Here is a 14,630-nt window from a genome sequence, read left to right on the forward strand (position 1 = left end):
TTCCAAATTTACAGAATAGAATAGAATAGAAAAATGCTTTTATTCTCCATTACACACTATAAATACAAAATAATTAACGACACATTTACGGCTTGATCACACGATCGCCAGCCGGAAAGTCGGAAAAAAATGCGATTGTGGAAAATACATGAATATGATTCAAGTGTATAGTAAAGAACAAAAGAATATACGAAATAATGATGAACCAAATAGTAACACAGTGAGCAATATAATGTATAGTGTGATGATCTAGTCAGTAACGTAAGTAAAATATACAATGAGGATAATTGAATTTTCAAACTGAAACAAGCTCAAACATAAAACAAAAAACATTTAAGGCTTGAACTAAAATAAACAGAATGTTAACGAAAGCAGAAAATAATAATGTGTTGAGTGCCTCGACAAAGTAGCCAATGATAGCTCTACCAATTAAATTCTTGGGTGAGAACATGTCTGTAATTCCAGACTTCTCTACACCTCTACAGTAAGAGGCTAGTTTTTTCCAATCTTTGCCGTTCATGTACATAATAAAATTCTTCCCTTGATTGTTCAACAACACCAAACCATTTCTTCCTCCATTTCTTCAAACAAGGGCATCAAGCAATGAAATGGAATACATCCTCAATCTCTTTCACATTGCATATCGAGCAAATATAGTTCCCATTAGCTACTCATGGTTTATAATTCAAATGAATTAGCTCACCCCTTGTCTTAAAAATCCACAACATAACCCACATATCGTTGTCCTTTCCAATGTATATTTTGTCACTCAGCTCAAAGTCGAGAGTCTTGTACAATGCATGAAACTGTCCCGCTCGTGCTTCACCTATAAACTCATTTCTGTGAAACTTTTGCAAAACAGACAATATTTTTTTGAAAGACTCTCTCCAAGCTGCACATTTTCCAATGATAGACTCATATTAAAGTTCACTTTTTCACAAACGACTTTCCACTCCTTGAACCAAAACATTTTTTTTTTATTATTTGCTGAGCTAAAAGTTTTGGTAGTCTTTCATCTTCCATTTTCATGATTTTTGAAATATAATTAAAATGCAACCTGAGGCAGTATTCAAAGAAAGGGGTTAGGTTTGTTTCGATAAAGAGCATATAATTGGGCGTATTTATGGGTAGAGCAAATACTTTTTTGATGAAAAAACGCTGCAGTTCTTGAACACTTTCGTACTGTTTACAACCCCATATTTGGGCACCATAACATAAGACTGCCCTAGCGCATGCCTTAAACAATTTACATTTAGAAGAAAGTCGACCCCATTACCATTCAGCATTCCTTCCCATGCCAGATTCAAACCTAATTTTGCTTTGGATAGTTTATCACTCAGATGCTTTTCAAAACTAAGGGTGGGTGTCAGAACTACCCCCAAATATTTTTATTCCTTCACGCATTCGATTCTCTCTCCCTTGTAGAACCATTTTTCGTACCTGCTCAATTTTCCTCCGTCTCTGAAAACCGCTATTTTAGATTTATTCAGATTGACCTTCAAGTTCCACATTTCGCAATATCGTTCCAGATTATTCATCATATATTGGAGGCCAGTTGGAGAATCCGATAATATGGCAATATCATCTGCATATAGCAACACTTGATTCTTCATAATTGCAATAATTAACAACCCTCCCCCAGCTCATCATGTAAGTCATTCATAAAAAGTCTAAGAAGCAACGGACTCAATAAACAACCCTGTCTTAAGCCTGACCTAGTCTCAAAACTTTGAGTCAGCCTCTCAGAGCATCAGACGCCAGCTGAAGTACTCGAATTATCATTTAATGCTTTAATAATATTTAACATTTTGGTTGATAATCCTAAACAACTTAGTTTGTAAAATAATGCTTTTCTATCAATAGAATCGAAAGCTGCTGAGTAATCGACGAAGAAACAATACAATTTACCTCTTTTTTTAGCTAATCTTAGACTCACGATAGATGTCAATGAAAATATATTATCCATTGTTGAGTAGCTTTTATGGAATCCCGTTTGAAACTAATTTAGAATTTTGTTTTCTTTGAGCCACTGATTGAGTCTATTAAATATCAAACCCGCGAAAATCTTTAAAAAAAGTTGTAAGAAAACTAATTCCTCTGTAGTTGCTCACTTCATCGCTAGCACCTTTCTTGAACAACGGACAAATTATGGTATGGAGAACTTGAAACTACTTGGTACTCTGCCCAATGTGAAAATCATATTGAATAACTCAAGTAATTTAACTAACATGACGTCTGGAGCATTTTTATAATATTCGAACGGTATTTGATCTTCGCCTGGAGCTTTATTATATTTAACTGATCTCAATACATATTTCAGCTCTTCCATATTAAAATGTGAGTTTAAGCGATTATTTACGATACTGAGTAATCTGCGCGTGGTAACGCAAATAATTTCATTTACATCTAATTTGAATATTTGCTATGATTGGTGGATTTCACCAAATCCTTATGACGTAATTTGGCTCTAGTAAATAGTTCACAATACGAAGACATAATATTCTATAATAAACAAATATTTTTCACATTCGAATCAGGCCCAAAGCAAATCACACTTATATATAAATTTTACAATGATAACATATTTTTATAAATTTAAAAAAGACCACGTGGTGGCTCTTTGAAATATATACTTTTAGCACCTACCAAATACTAGACTCTGATCACTAGACTCTACATCACTATTTCTTGTACAAAAGGTACTTCTGTATTACTACGCTCATTAAACCAAATCCCATTTCCCCTTATTACATTCCTTGCCCTATTACCATAGGTAAGGAAAGTATTGCTTCCCGAAAAAAATTAAGGTACCCCAATTTCTAAATTTCTATACGTTTCAAGGTCCTCTGAGTCCAAAAAAGTGGTTTTTGGGTATTGGTATGTATGTGTGTGTGTGTGTGTGTGTATGAGTGTATGTGCGTCTGTGTACACGATTTCTCATATCCCAATTAACGGAATGACTTGAAATTTGGAACGTGAGGTCCTTGCAATATAAAGATCCGACACGAACAATTTCGATCAAATGCGATTCAAGATGGCGGCTGAAATGGCGAAAATGTTGTCAAAAACAGGGTTTTCCGCGATTTTCTCGAAAATGGCTCCAACGATTTCGATCAAAAGTTTTACCTAGAATAGTCATCGATAAGTTCTATCAACTACCACAAGTCTCATATCTGTAAAAATTTCAGGAGCTCCGCCCCATCTATGCAAAGTTTGATTTTAGATTCTCAATTATCAGGCTTCAGATACAATTTAAACGAGAACTTTTGAGTGGAAAAGATTCAGCATGAGAATCTCTACAATTAATGTTCAGTAACATTTTCACCTAAGATTGAAAATAAGCACAAAATTCGAGAAAATGTTATTATCCAATTGCAAACTGTTGGCAACTGTTGATTCTATTAAATGATTCACTATGAAGAGATAGAAGACCTTGTGTGTCTCCAGAGTTATTGCCCTGTCACCAGCTGGCTCAAATCTTTGAATAGTAGACTTGAGATGCGCGGGAACACTAGCGTCACGTGATCAATTTTCATAACGGCAAGGATAGTTGTGTGAGTGCGCCACACCAGATGTTTTTTATTATGATTTTATATGTTTTGTTTACTGGTATTTATAGAATTAATATTTTTGTGTTTTCTCAAACGTTTTATGTCCCTTATCTGGCATGCTAAAATTTACAAAACCCCTTTGTCCTCGTTTTATTGAGTACTGTATGCATGCAATTATTTTGCTTGAAGGTATCTGACCGAATTTCAGATATACGGTTGACCGCTGTTAATGTTGCCGACAGGCACTATTACCAAAGAAATCAACCTCAATTCTTCATTATTATTTTTATCAAATAATATTAAAAAATAACTTCTATTTTTGTACCGTCGCCAATAATCATAGTATTTAGAGTCGTTATTATCTTATCTATTCCATTCGACTGATAGTACAGTTGATGATAATATTTCTGGTTTCTTTCAATGAGACCTGGCAATTCTCTTCACAAACAAATTTGAGGTCTATCAAAATGCACCGTTATACATTTCAAGAAAAATTGATATTGGGAGAACTTAAGCCCAGTTTTCATTAGTAAACCTTTCAGATCAATGGTATTTATCAACCAATGGAACAGCATATAAAAATATTGTTCTTTAGATCAACAAGAGTCATGTAAAGATAAAAAGACAAATTTATAAAATAAACAAAAGTGATGATAATATGAGTTTTTTCTTCGATATTCCGAATTCATAAGCTATTTATTGACCGATCGAAGTGAGGTCTAAGATTCAAGTCGATGGCTTGTTGGCATTTCTCTTAATGTTTGATTGTTTAAATGTTTAGATGTTTGAATGTTTGAATGTTCAAATGTTTGAATGTTTGAATGTTTGAATGTTTAAATGTTTATATGTTGCGCATTTACGGCGAAACGCGGTAATAGATTTTCATGAAATATGACAGGTATGTTCTTTTTTTAATTGCGCGTCGACGTATATACAAGGTTTTTGGAGATTTTGCATTTCAAGGATAATATGAAAGGGAAAAGGAGCCTCCTTCATAAGCCAATATTAAAGTAAAAATCAGACTATAGAATTATTCATCATAAATCAGCTGACAAATAAAGTGATTACACAGATGTGTGAAGAAGCCAGTCTATTGCTGTATCTCCATAAGGTCTTTAGTTTCAATCAGGTACTTGTGGATGAGAATACTGCGTGAGGTCTACTGTTCACAGAACTACTATTAAATCCGAATACAATAATGGGAACAGGAGTCAGTAGAGGATGGATTATCCCATACTCATTTTTACTAAGTTATGCTTTATCTTCTCACTCTATAAGTTGACTTTGTTCAAACGGCATCGAATAGTCTTTGATGACGTGGGTAGGCAAATTATTTTTTGAAATCTTCCCCTGATTGTTTGAAATATACTGGAATAGTAGAAAATAGTAGAAATATATCTATTCAATTACGTAGGGAGTAATTTTGAAATGCCAAACACTGTTATCCACACTATATGTTACTGGGCATCATAAATGGTTATAGTTTTCTCATTCATTGAATGTTTATGTTGGACTCTTGAGAAAGATGATGATGGAAGAAAGTGATTGAAATGGACTTGATAATATTATTGATCTATGAACATATTTATAACAGTATGATTTTTCATCAATTGTACAAGAATATAGGACCCACTATGATAAAGAGATGATATAATCACAACGATGGATCTAGTAGAATATTCAATGAATGCAAACGAAAAACTATAATGAAAAAATCAGTTGAAATGCGCCATTTTTATGAACGTTTGAATGACTGTTAATGAGTTTTAATATCGTTCTAAACTGCGTGAGAGTACAGAGAGTACGTAGAATACATGTCTCGACTCGTCCAAACTACAATGAAAATTTGAAATGAGAGATACAAACCGATTCATCTGTGTTTATTTTAATTTACTGCTTCACCAAACATTGATACAGGAATCATAATCAAACCTCATTTTCTTGTGTAAACAACCACATAGAGTAGTGAAAACATAATTTAACGTAGGCAGGATATTTGAACAAAAGAGAAACCGATGGTAAAGCAGAGGGGCGAGACGGAATGGACAAGGATACAGTGAGTAGAACAAACGAGAGCTGACAAAAGGTAGTTTTGATTTGGGGGAAACGGAACGTGATTGTAGAGTTACTCTGTATTGTGGAGGTGGGGTGTATTAGGGGAGTTGTTGTCGTCTCACAGCCGGCGTCTCGGCGTCAGGCGTTGTTTTCGTGAAGCTTTCAGCGGGAAATTGGGTTTAAAACAGAATTATTCAAGCCACCCTCAATCCTTCAACAACGACATTCAATGTTTGTCCGTGCAATGCCACTGCAAATGGCTGTGGAGAGAGGGAAAACGGTGGGAAAGAGAAGACAGTGAATATGATGTGGTGGGGAGGGGAAAAGGTACATGTCACGCGTATCAAGCAACAAATGATTATCCGCTTCAGGGGTGGAAAAGTGTTGACACAAAGACCAATGACAACGTTTGATGTTTTAAGGGAATTCGTTTTGTAAGGTTGAACCTCCCCATCCCTTGCCACTCCATTTTTGGAGAAAAGTGGCCTAGGGCCATTGTCAACGCGATTAGGGTTATCGGTATGGAACATGAAATGCGATGTTACCCCTTTTCAGGGCCCCATTGAAATGTGAATAAGTTGTTTTTTAATAATTCGAATTTTTCACCATACCGTGATAGAACACAGTGGGGTGGAGCTACCGGAAAGGGATTCAGCCATACAAAGTATTACTTTGAATTGATCGGTGTGAATAGGACGGTGTTTTGAGTTTGAGATTGAATAATTCTAATGATGACTCATATTTTTCACAGTAAATCACCGTGGCATATTTTTAATAAAACTACAAAAAATTATATTGGAATAACTAGATGCCAGTTTTTATCAGTAAACCATACAGTTCAATAGAATATATAATACATAAAATATCATATATATATATATTGTTTCTTTCTGAATGAATCACGTGAATCACAAGAGTTGGAAAATTATAATAACAACTATAGCATGATTTAATCATTGTAATTCCCTGATGAAATCCAACAACATTTGAACATAGTTCTATCTACAGTAACTATATAACCTGATTAGAGAGTTACTATAGTTATACCGTACCAAAGAAGGATATTACCATAGAGAAATCATAAGCTATGTCACAGCTCATAGCTTATGTTATAGCTTATGCTATTTTTTCTCTATGATATTAGTGACATAAAATATTCCAAATTCATCATCCAGTACATCATCTTACAATGTTTGAATAACTTGCTGCGCTATTACCAATATTATTTCTATGCCTGATGAAAGGGTTCCTTTCTTGTTACAATTCACATAAAAATTGAGAAAAACCAAAATCTTATCAATTTTAATACGGCAATTCAACTAGATTATTCTAATTATATGATTCTAAATTTAAAACAAATTATCATATTTTATTATTTCATCAGAATAACGGAAATAGTACTTTTTGAAGATTTATTTTTAACAATACAATCTTATACGACAGTGGTAAAACTCTTTACATTTTCATAAAAATTTTCCTCCAATAACAATGAAGCAATTCCAATGCTTTGTAGCAGTGAAGCCGAGTTGAGGGTTTGAAGCAGACATTGGAAACCCGACTGACAGCGACCTCAAAGCAAGCAAAAAATGAATTTCCCATTGTAGGCAACATAATATTGACCTGCTATCAGTGCCTGGGTAGCGAACCAAATAACATTGATAGAGAGAAAGAAAGAGGAAAATACAGTCGATCGAAGAGAAAAAGAGGGAAAACCGATCACAGATGCGCAACAGACCGGTGTTTTTTTATTTTTGTGTTATCAATGACGACGGTGGCAGGAGCGTGGAAATAATTTGTCTTTGTTTGTCGAGCTTAATTGTGTACTATGGGTACATTGTTCATTGTTTCTCATTGTTTCGTAGGCACCCAAGCGGAAGCTGTGAACCGAAAAATAAAACAACCAGATTCATCGGAAAATTGGAAAAAATTTTGCAGCTGAATACTTTTTCGAGAATGAACTTTAAAGGGTTTGTTGTTGAGCGGTTCGTGTGGAAAGGTATCATGCAAACGTGATTGTGACTAATTGTGGATCTCTGTTCATCAATTAAGGAAGTAATATTTTATTGATAACCTTTTTGATAAAAATGTTGGAAATGTTATTGTTGTAGAATAGATCAGAGATCATTTGGAAAGGTATCAGGCAAACTTGGTTTTGAGAAACAGTGTAATTTTTGTACAATGGCAATATAATGTATCAATTTTAGATTTGTTGATTTGATGAAAATACAGCATTCGTTGACAATTTATGTGATGAATAAATTCTAGTTTTGATAGCTAATAGCAGAGAGAAGTCAGTACTGATTAAAGTCATAGTGGTTGTAGCACTCTGAATGTAGTGCTCTAAATGAATGTCGTGGTAAGTTGGATTACGCGCACGCGCACTCGCGCACACCGGTTGCATTCAGTGGCGTATCCAGTGATGTATACACCCCCCCCCCCACCGAAATGTACTATGAATTTTCTGTGGCTGGATCAGCCACAAAAATTAGCATCTAATACCATATTTTTGTTATATTGTACTATGAAAGTGAAATATAAAAGGGATGAGTGAATAGCACTGCAATAGCAATGATAATAGTAATGATCCATTTTCTTATAGACAGTGACGAGTGGTCCAGTGCGTAGGGACTAGATAGCAGGGGATAGAGAAACTACAGGTAGCAATACAAAGTTAGATCACTTTTTACCATCTATTATTATAAAAGAAATTCAATATAGCTTATATTGCTCAAGTTGCTTCTGTTTATTCAGTTTCAAGCATATCCTTAAACAAAGCTGCAGAAGCTTATTCTGAAGAGTACCCCCGAAAATTTCACCGTTATGATGAACGGCCGTAGTTTCTACCCTGGACAGGAAAGACACATCCCTCTTATATTTGAAAAAAAAATGTTTCATCCCCTCCACAAAAAACAATGTAAGTTTGAATACTCAATTGAAAATCGAGTGAATTTGAAATAGTATATTTCGCACCTAGGGCCGAGAATGAGACTTTTCCGGCTCGAAATCGGTTTTCAAGTCCGAGGCCGTAGGCCGAGGACTAGTAAAGACTCAGAGCCGGAAAAACATTTTTGCCCGTGGTGCGGTGAGAACGCTATTTTTCGCCACACAGAAAAATATACAATATATATATATATGAGAATAATTGTTCATTAAGCACTTCCGAAAGCAAAAGTGGAAGGTGATAGCTCTAGCAAATCTGAGGTAATCAGAATATCAGGAAATTGTCCAAGTATTTTCATTTTTTTTCTGGTTTGTCTAAATAACCTAAAAGATTAAGTTCAATTATGTGGGAGGTTGAGTTATACTTTTTACTCTTTCATATGACAATAAGATGATATTGTTATAAATGTTTTAATTATTGAATAATAAACACAAATAATGAAAAGTTTTTTGATCAGCTGTTTTAGCACACTTGAAATTTGGCCAATCTGAATGTCAACGTCAACAATGCTTGTTGTCATCGGCTTGGAAGTTTAGGTTAGAAGTTCTATCCTACTCTGAAAATCAAATTTGGATAGTTTATAATATATATCTTATATGTATTTCATTCATCCAAATAAAATGATAGTATCTTATTGCAAAATACTTTATTCAATTCTAGAAGCATAAACTGATTCCGGTCGGAAAACAATCATTTTCAGCCTTTATATGACATACGTAAACCAGCTCATTACATCCAAGTGGGGCGAAAAAAAAATGTTAATCAAGTTGAAACTAAGCCTATAAAGTTAGGTGAAATAGTGCTTTATTGAAGCCAAAATTTAAGCAGTCTAGCTTGTTATCAGAGAAATAATGAGTAGGCCTTCTACAAAATCACTATTCTTTTAAACAATTGAATGACAAAGAAAATTCTACTCTGTTAAATTCTATTTGTTAATTAATCAAAACCAATAGGTCTATGAAATTTTCATGGGAAAATCGAAATAATAAGTGGCCTACTGATCACCAAAAAAACTAAAATGGAATGTTTGTTTTCAAGTCAAAATTGCGTAAAATCGCACCAAATTGAAGGTATATTTACGAAATTTCCGGTGGTGGGGGGGGGCAACCCCCTTTGGTGGGGGGTATTCCATACCCCCACAGTAGCCTATATTTAAGACTTCAGACCGGTTTTTTTGCACAATCCCCGAGAAATAAGGAAAAATTTTTGCGCAAATCCCCCTCCCCCTCCCCCTCCCCCTCTGCGCCCCCCTCTCCTCCCCCTCTCACTCTCCCTCTCCCTCTCCTTCTCCCTCTCCTTCTCCCTCTCCCTCTCCTTCTCCTTCTTCCTCTCCCTCTCCCTCTCCTCTCTCCCAGTGAGGACGAGGGGGAGGGAAAGGAGAGGGAGAGGGAGGGAGAAGGAGAGGGAGAGGGGGAGGAGAGGGGGGCGCAGAGGGGGAGGGGGGAGGGGGAGGGGGATTTGCCGTTTCTGTTCCTCCACCTCTAGCGCCCCCTCCTCCTCCTCCTCTCACGACTTCTGGATTGGTGTACTGCTTCTCCTTGGTTCATAATAGAAATTTGTTGATTCAATATCGTAAAGTAGCGACGACTGAGCTTTGTCCAAAATATCAGAATCAAGATCACACTGGATAGAGCGAGTTTGTGGCTTGTCCAAAATATCAGAACACAAAGAATAGGACATGATTCCTGTTCAAAGGTAAAACTGATAATGGCTTACATTTGGTGCAGTACACACCTTATATAACCTGCAGTGATGCACTCTATCAACAAATTACTGAACTTCTTTCACCATGCTCGTGAGTGGCATGTACTCCATCACACAATCGCTAATTAAAACGCAATACGCGGAAGTATTTGCAGGTACTGCACTATTAAATTCCATTTCAATACGAACATCTGTCGATGATTTCAAATGACTTGGTTGGTGTGAACAATCTACAACAATCAGCGGTGTTGATTCACAAAACGTTTTAAAATCGATTTCTGTTCCGAGTTCGCTATTGATTGAATGATTATAATACGAGGGTGCGAAATCCAGGAACATCCGGTATAAAACTTCCTTCTTACCTAGCAGATTTTCGTATGGATAATACTCACTATTCAAATATACTTTAACATTGTAAATATTACAGCTGTCAAAATTAGATATTGATTTTTTAATTTTATTCTTTCGATCAGTTTGAAATGCAATTATAATATATTTTGGAGTATCAAAATTCGATGTTGTGCGTACTGACCAAGAATGAACAAGTGAATTTTGCAAATTTGGTAATTCACAAATTTCCCAATGGCGGAAACTTAATTTCAGTGGAGTGTCGGCATCGAGCAGTCTCAAAAATTTCAATCGCACATGATCTTCTAAAGTAATGTAGGGCATCCGCCATTGGAGCTTAGTAATTTTTACACTAACCTCTGTACCGGTTGCAGACTCGACGCAATTGAGGTCTGAGGGCGACCTCAATAATACAAGCTCTTGTTTCAAGTTTAAAATTATTCTTTGAAAATCTTCAAAAAATGGAAGGATTAATTTCAACGGCACACAGAAAGTGAATTTATTATCTGTTAGCTCATATCCTGCTCTGTCAAAACCAGCTAAATGATATGTGTTTTTATCAGATGCGTTCTTCACAAGAATAGCTTTAATTGTAGAAGTTAAACCAATTAATCTTGATTTGGAAATTTGTTGACCTGCTAATTCGTATCGTATTTCATCAAAAAGGTTGCCCACTATGTTACTGCTTAATTTATAGTCTGCCGCAATGGGCGCACCAGCCGGTTGAGTTGCCTCCCCTGCTACTGTAATCGCAGGCGCTGCCGGTTTTGTACAGCTCACCGTTCCCTCAATTAATATAAATGATTTGCAAGGTAAAGTGTACACATCCAATGAATTTATTCCAATTCGAGCTTCATCAGAGTTTTTTATTTCTTGTCCCGAATAAACTGTATGTGTATGAAACTGGAATTTGGTTATGTCATTATAAAACTGAAGCTCTGTCTGTACGTCCAGAATATCACTAATTGCGGCCCCTCCTGACATGTCGCCAATTAACTATAAAACCTAATCTTTCCAAAGTTCTCGCACTTTTAGCTGATAACGCCCTATTGCTTTTACTAGATGTTGATGCTATCGCAACCTTTTCTCTAATGACTTGATTATGCGTACACGTACTACGTGTATGCGGGTTGAAAATAAGATATCCCATTACTTTGGTTTTTCACATATGTGCAGTCTAATTGTAATTGTATCTCCGCGGAAATCAATAAACGATCCATTCTGGTCTGTTACCTTTACATTAATAGTTTGAATTCGACGTGTATTCAAAGGTACATAAATAATTGGAGAGGCTACTTCATTTATTAAATAACCGCTAGGAACCTTTGGCAAAAATTCGTAGATTATATGTTTTTCTTTTCCGTTAAAGTAACTGCCACATGCTAAATTACATTCAACAAGAATACCATCAATGCTCGATATGTTAACCAGATGTTTGGAATAATGCCATTTATTTGCTTGTAAAACTACATTATCAAAACCGAGTATCTTAGCAATCGAATCAGAACGTGTTAAATCAATAGGCTTATCAGAATAAATTTCAATCTTCATAGTATTTGCATTTGCATGTATAATAAGTCTATTCTTCTTCTCATCATAGTTCAATTTATGCTTTATAGACTTTATAATATCCTCAAGCTCATATGCACCGGTATCCAACAAGATTAACTTATCACCAAATTTGAAGCTAGAATTTGTTCCTTTGTTTACATTTGCAATACTATTGTAACTACAAAAATTAATCAGACCAATTTCCCATTCACTATTTTTGTCCAATTCTATAATTTCTTGTAAATGTTCGTAAAGGTTACTTGACTTTGATCTTAACGTTATAACGACCATCTTGTGTGTTCAACACAAACACTTAATTACAACTGGTTTGCAAGAAACAATAACGTGAGATGACCACAAATATCACTATCTAATGGTTGCAGGTGATCCAAATTATAAAATATATTTACTCCATTTTCTTTTTTCCAATATTTGTCAAATTCGTATGGAGGTTGTAAATTTCCAATTGGATCAAAATACCATACATTACTTCCTACCTTCTTATATGCAATCCAGTGTGTCCCCGGTTGGCTGTGCTTGTCCAAATTCACGATCGCATTTTCGTTTTTTAGAATTTTTTTGGGTAATGCATCTAGCATATATATTCCTCTTAAACGAATTTGTAATAAGCTATCCCAATCCATTAAATCATAGTTACTCAATTCTCCTTCAATATTCATGGTTTTTTCTTGCTCTTCTTTGACCTCTTCTTTGTTGTTCTACGTTTCTTAACTTGAGGGAATAAACTCACACCATATGATGATGATGGTGGGGGTGGGGGTGGAATTAAAAGTCGCCCACCACTAAGCGGGGGGTACGGCTTCAAATAATACCCTTTACCTGCTATATGTTGTTTCAACTGAGCTATAGTCTTGCGTCTAATATCATTACTATAACTTCTCCTCTCATTCTTCTTCTTCTTCTTCTTCTTTCTCAAAGAACCACCAAAGTAATTTTTAGCTTTCATTACATTCGTAACAAGGTAACTGAGACCTCTCTCGGCTGCGTTCGCTAGAATTCTGTCAGCTTTGGCTCGATTAGAATTATCACTATTTAGTGAATATGCTATATCGTGGGCCTTACAAGCCTGGTCAAGTTTGTTTATTCCAGGATCTCCACGTGCTAATCGCTTTTCAAGTTTCGTTCCTGGTCCGCAATACTGGTACCCAGGTTGCTATTGGGATTTCAAAGGGTGTTACATCAATCAATTTATTTAAAATAGTTGAAGTAATACCTGTAGCAGTCCCTGCCGCCCCCTTAAGTACTTTCGCCGCCGAGCTTAAGAAGCCTCTCCCCCGTTTTCTTCCACTTTGCTTTCTCTTACATACCACCATTGTCATTACCTTTCAACTCAATGGTTGAACATTAACTAAAGTTAATTAATTAATCATTACACTAACTTAATCTAAAAGAAAAATGGAAATTTTCTATTAATTTGGAATAATACTTTGAATTCATCTATTCAGATTGCATTTCAAAAACAGATGGCCCCATGCGTTATCTCTTATTCTCGCTACTGCTTTTTCCTCTATTACGAAAGAGAAATCCAAAGTTCCTTTTTAATCCAGCCTTCCTATACTGCCAGTTGAAGTGAATCCATTCTGCTCCTCGAGACGGCCTTGTGAAGGTCGGGAGGGCGTTGCCCGGCCTTGAGTGAGTGAGCGACCGAGCGATGTCAGCTTGTGCGTACATCAAGCTATATATAAAAACACATTTCTTATCACTTAATGCAACTTGGAGAGTGATTGAGTGCACTACACGTACTAGCTGCCGAGGAGGGCTATCACAATTGGCGAGCACTGCATACTCCACAGAGGTCACCGCTAACATTATTGATTGTAAGTAAAACTTTTTGTTACATTCTCATATTTTTGTGAAATAACACTAAATTTGATTTTTATAATATATATTTAGTGTTACAGTTTGGTTACATTGTTTTTCCACAGCATTTTCTCACCTCACTACTCATAAGCAGTTGTGCTCTCGTGAAGGAACCTTACCTGCATCGAGAAAATCATAGCCGAGGTGCTAGCTGAGAGAAGCCTATCCGATTATTTCATTTCGTCAAATCAACACATGTAAGTTCATTTTTACTTTAATTTTCCTCTTCTCCGAGGACAATATTGTTCTCCATGTTAGATCCTTCAACAAGGAAGGATCATTTTTTCAAACATGAATCTTGACAGTGTTTTCTATCATCAATGAGACATTTTAATATTTAACCAACCAGAAAGATGCATTTCATTTATTTACAATATTGCACACATACTTGATTTTGATCTTTCTTTGTCAATCTTGTTCTAAGCCTGTTTCATCTGAAGAATCTCGTAAAAAATTCCAGATAAGTTTATTTAATTGTTCTTTTGTTAAATGAGCATTGTTTCTATTATAACCTTCTTAATTCTATTGATAGACTGTGTAATTATTGTCAGACTACAGTCCAAAACTTCTTTTCATCCCAATTTCATAAAATAAATTGT

At 35.5% G+C, this 14,630-nt stretch overlaps 1 long non-coding RNA gene across 1 annotated transcript; it reads left to right on the top strand.

Annotated features, from left to right (window-relative positions):
* Window positions 1-13,713: 13,713 nt before the first annotated feature.
* On the top strand, window positions 13,714-14,228 carry LOC120350365. The gene is made up of 2 exons (XR_005570714.1): window positions 13,714-13,988; window positions 14,097-14,228. It is a non-coding gene; the product is annotated as an uncharacterized LOC120350365 (long non-coding RNA).
* Window positions 14,229-14,630: the final 402 nt, after the last annotated feature.

Source organism: Nilaparvata lugens, chromosome 3, assembly GCF_014356525.2.
Source record: "Nilaparvata lugens isolate BPH chromosome 3, ASM1435652v1, whole genome shotgun sequence".
NCBI lineage: Eukaryota > Metazoa > Arthropoda > Insecta > Hemiptera > Delphacidae > Nilaparvata > Nilaparvata lugens.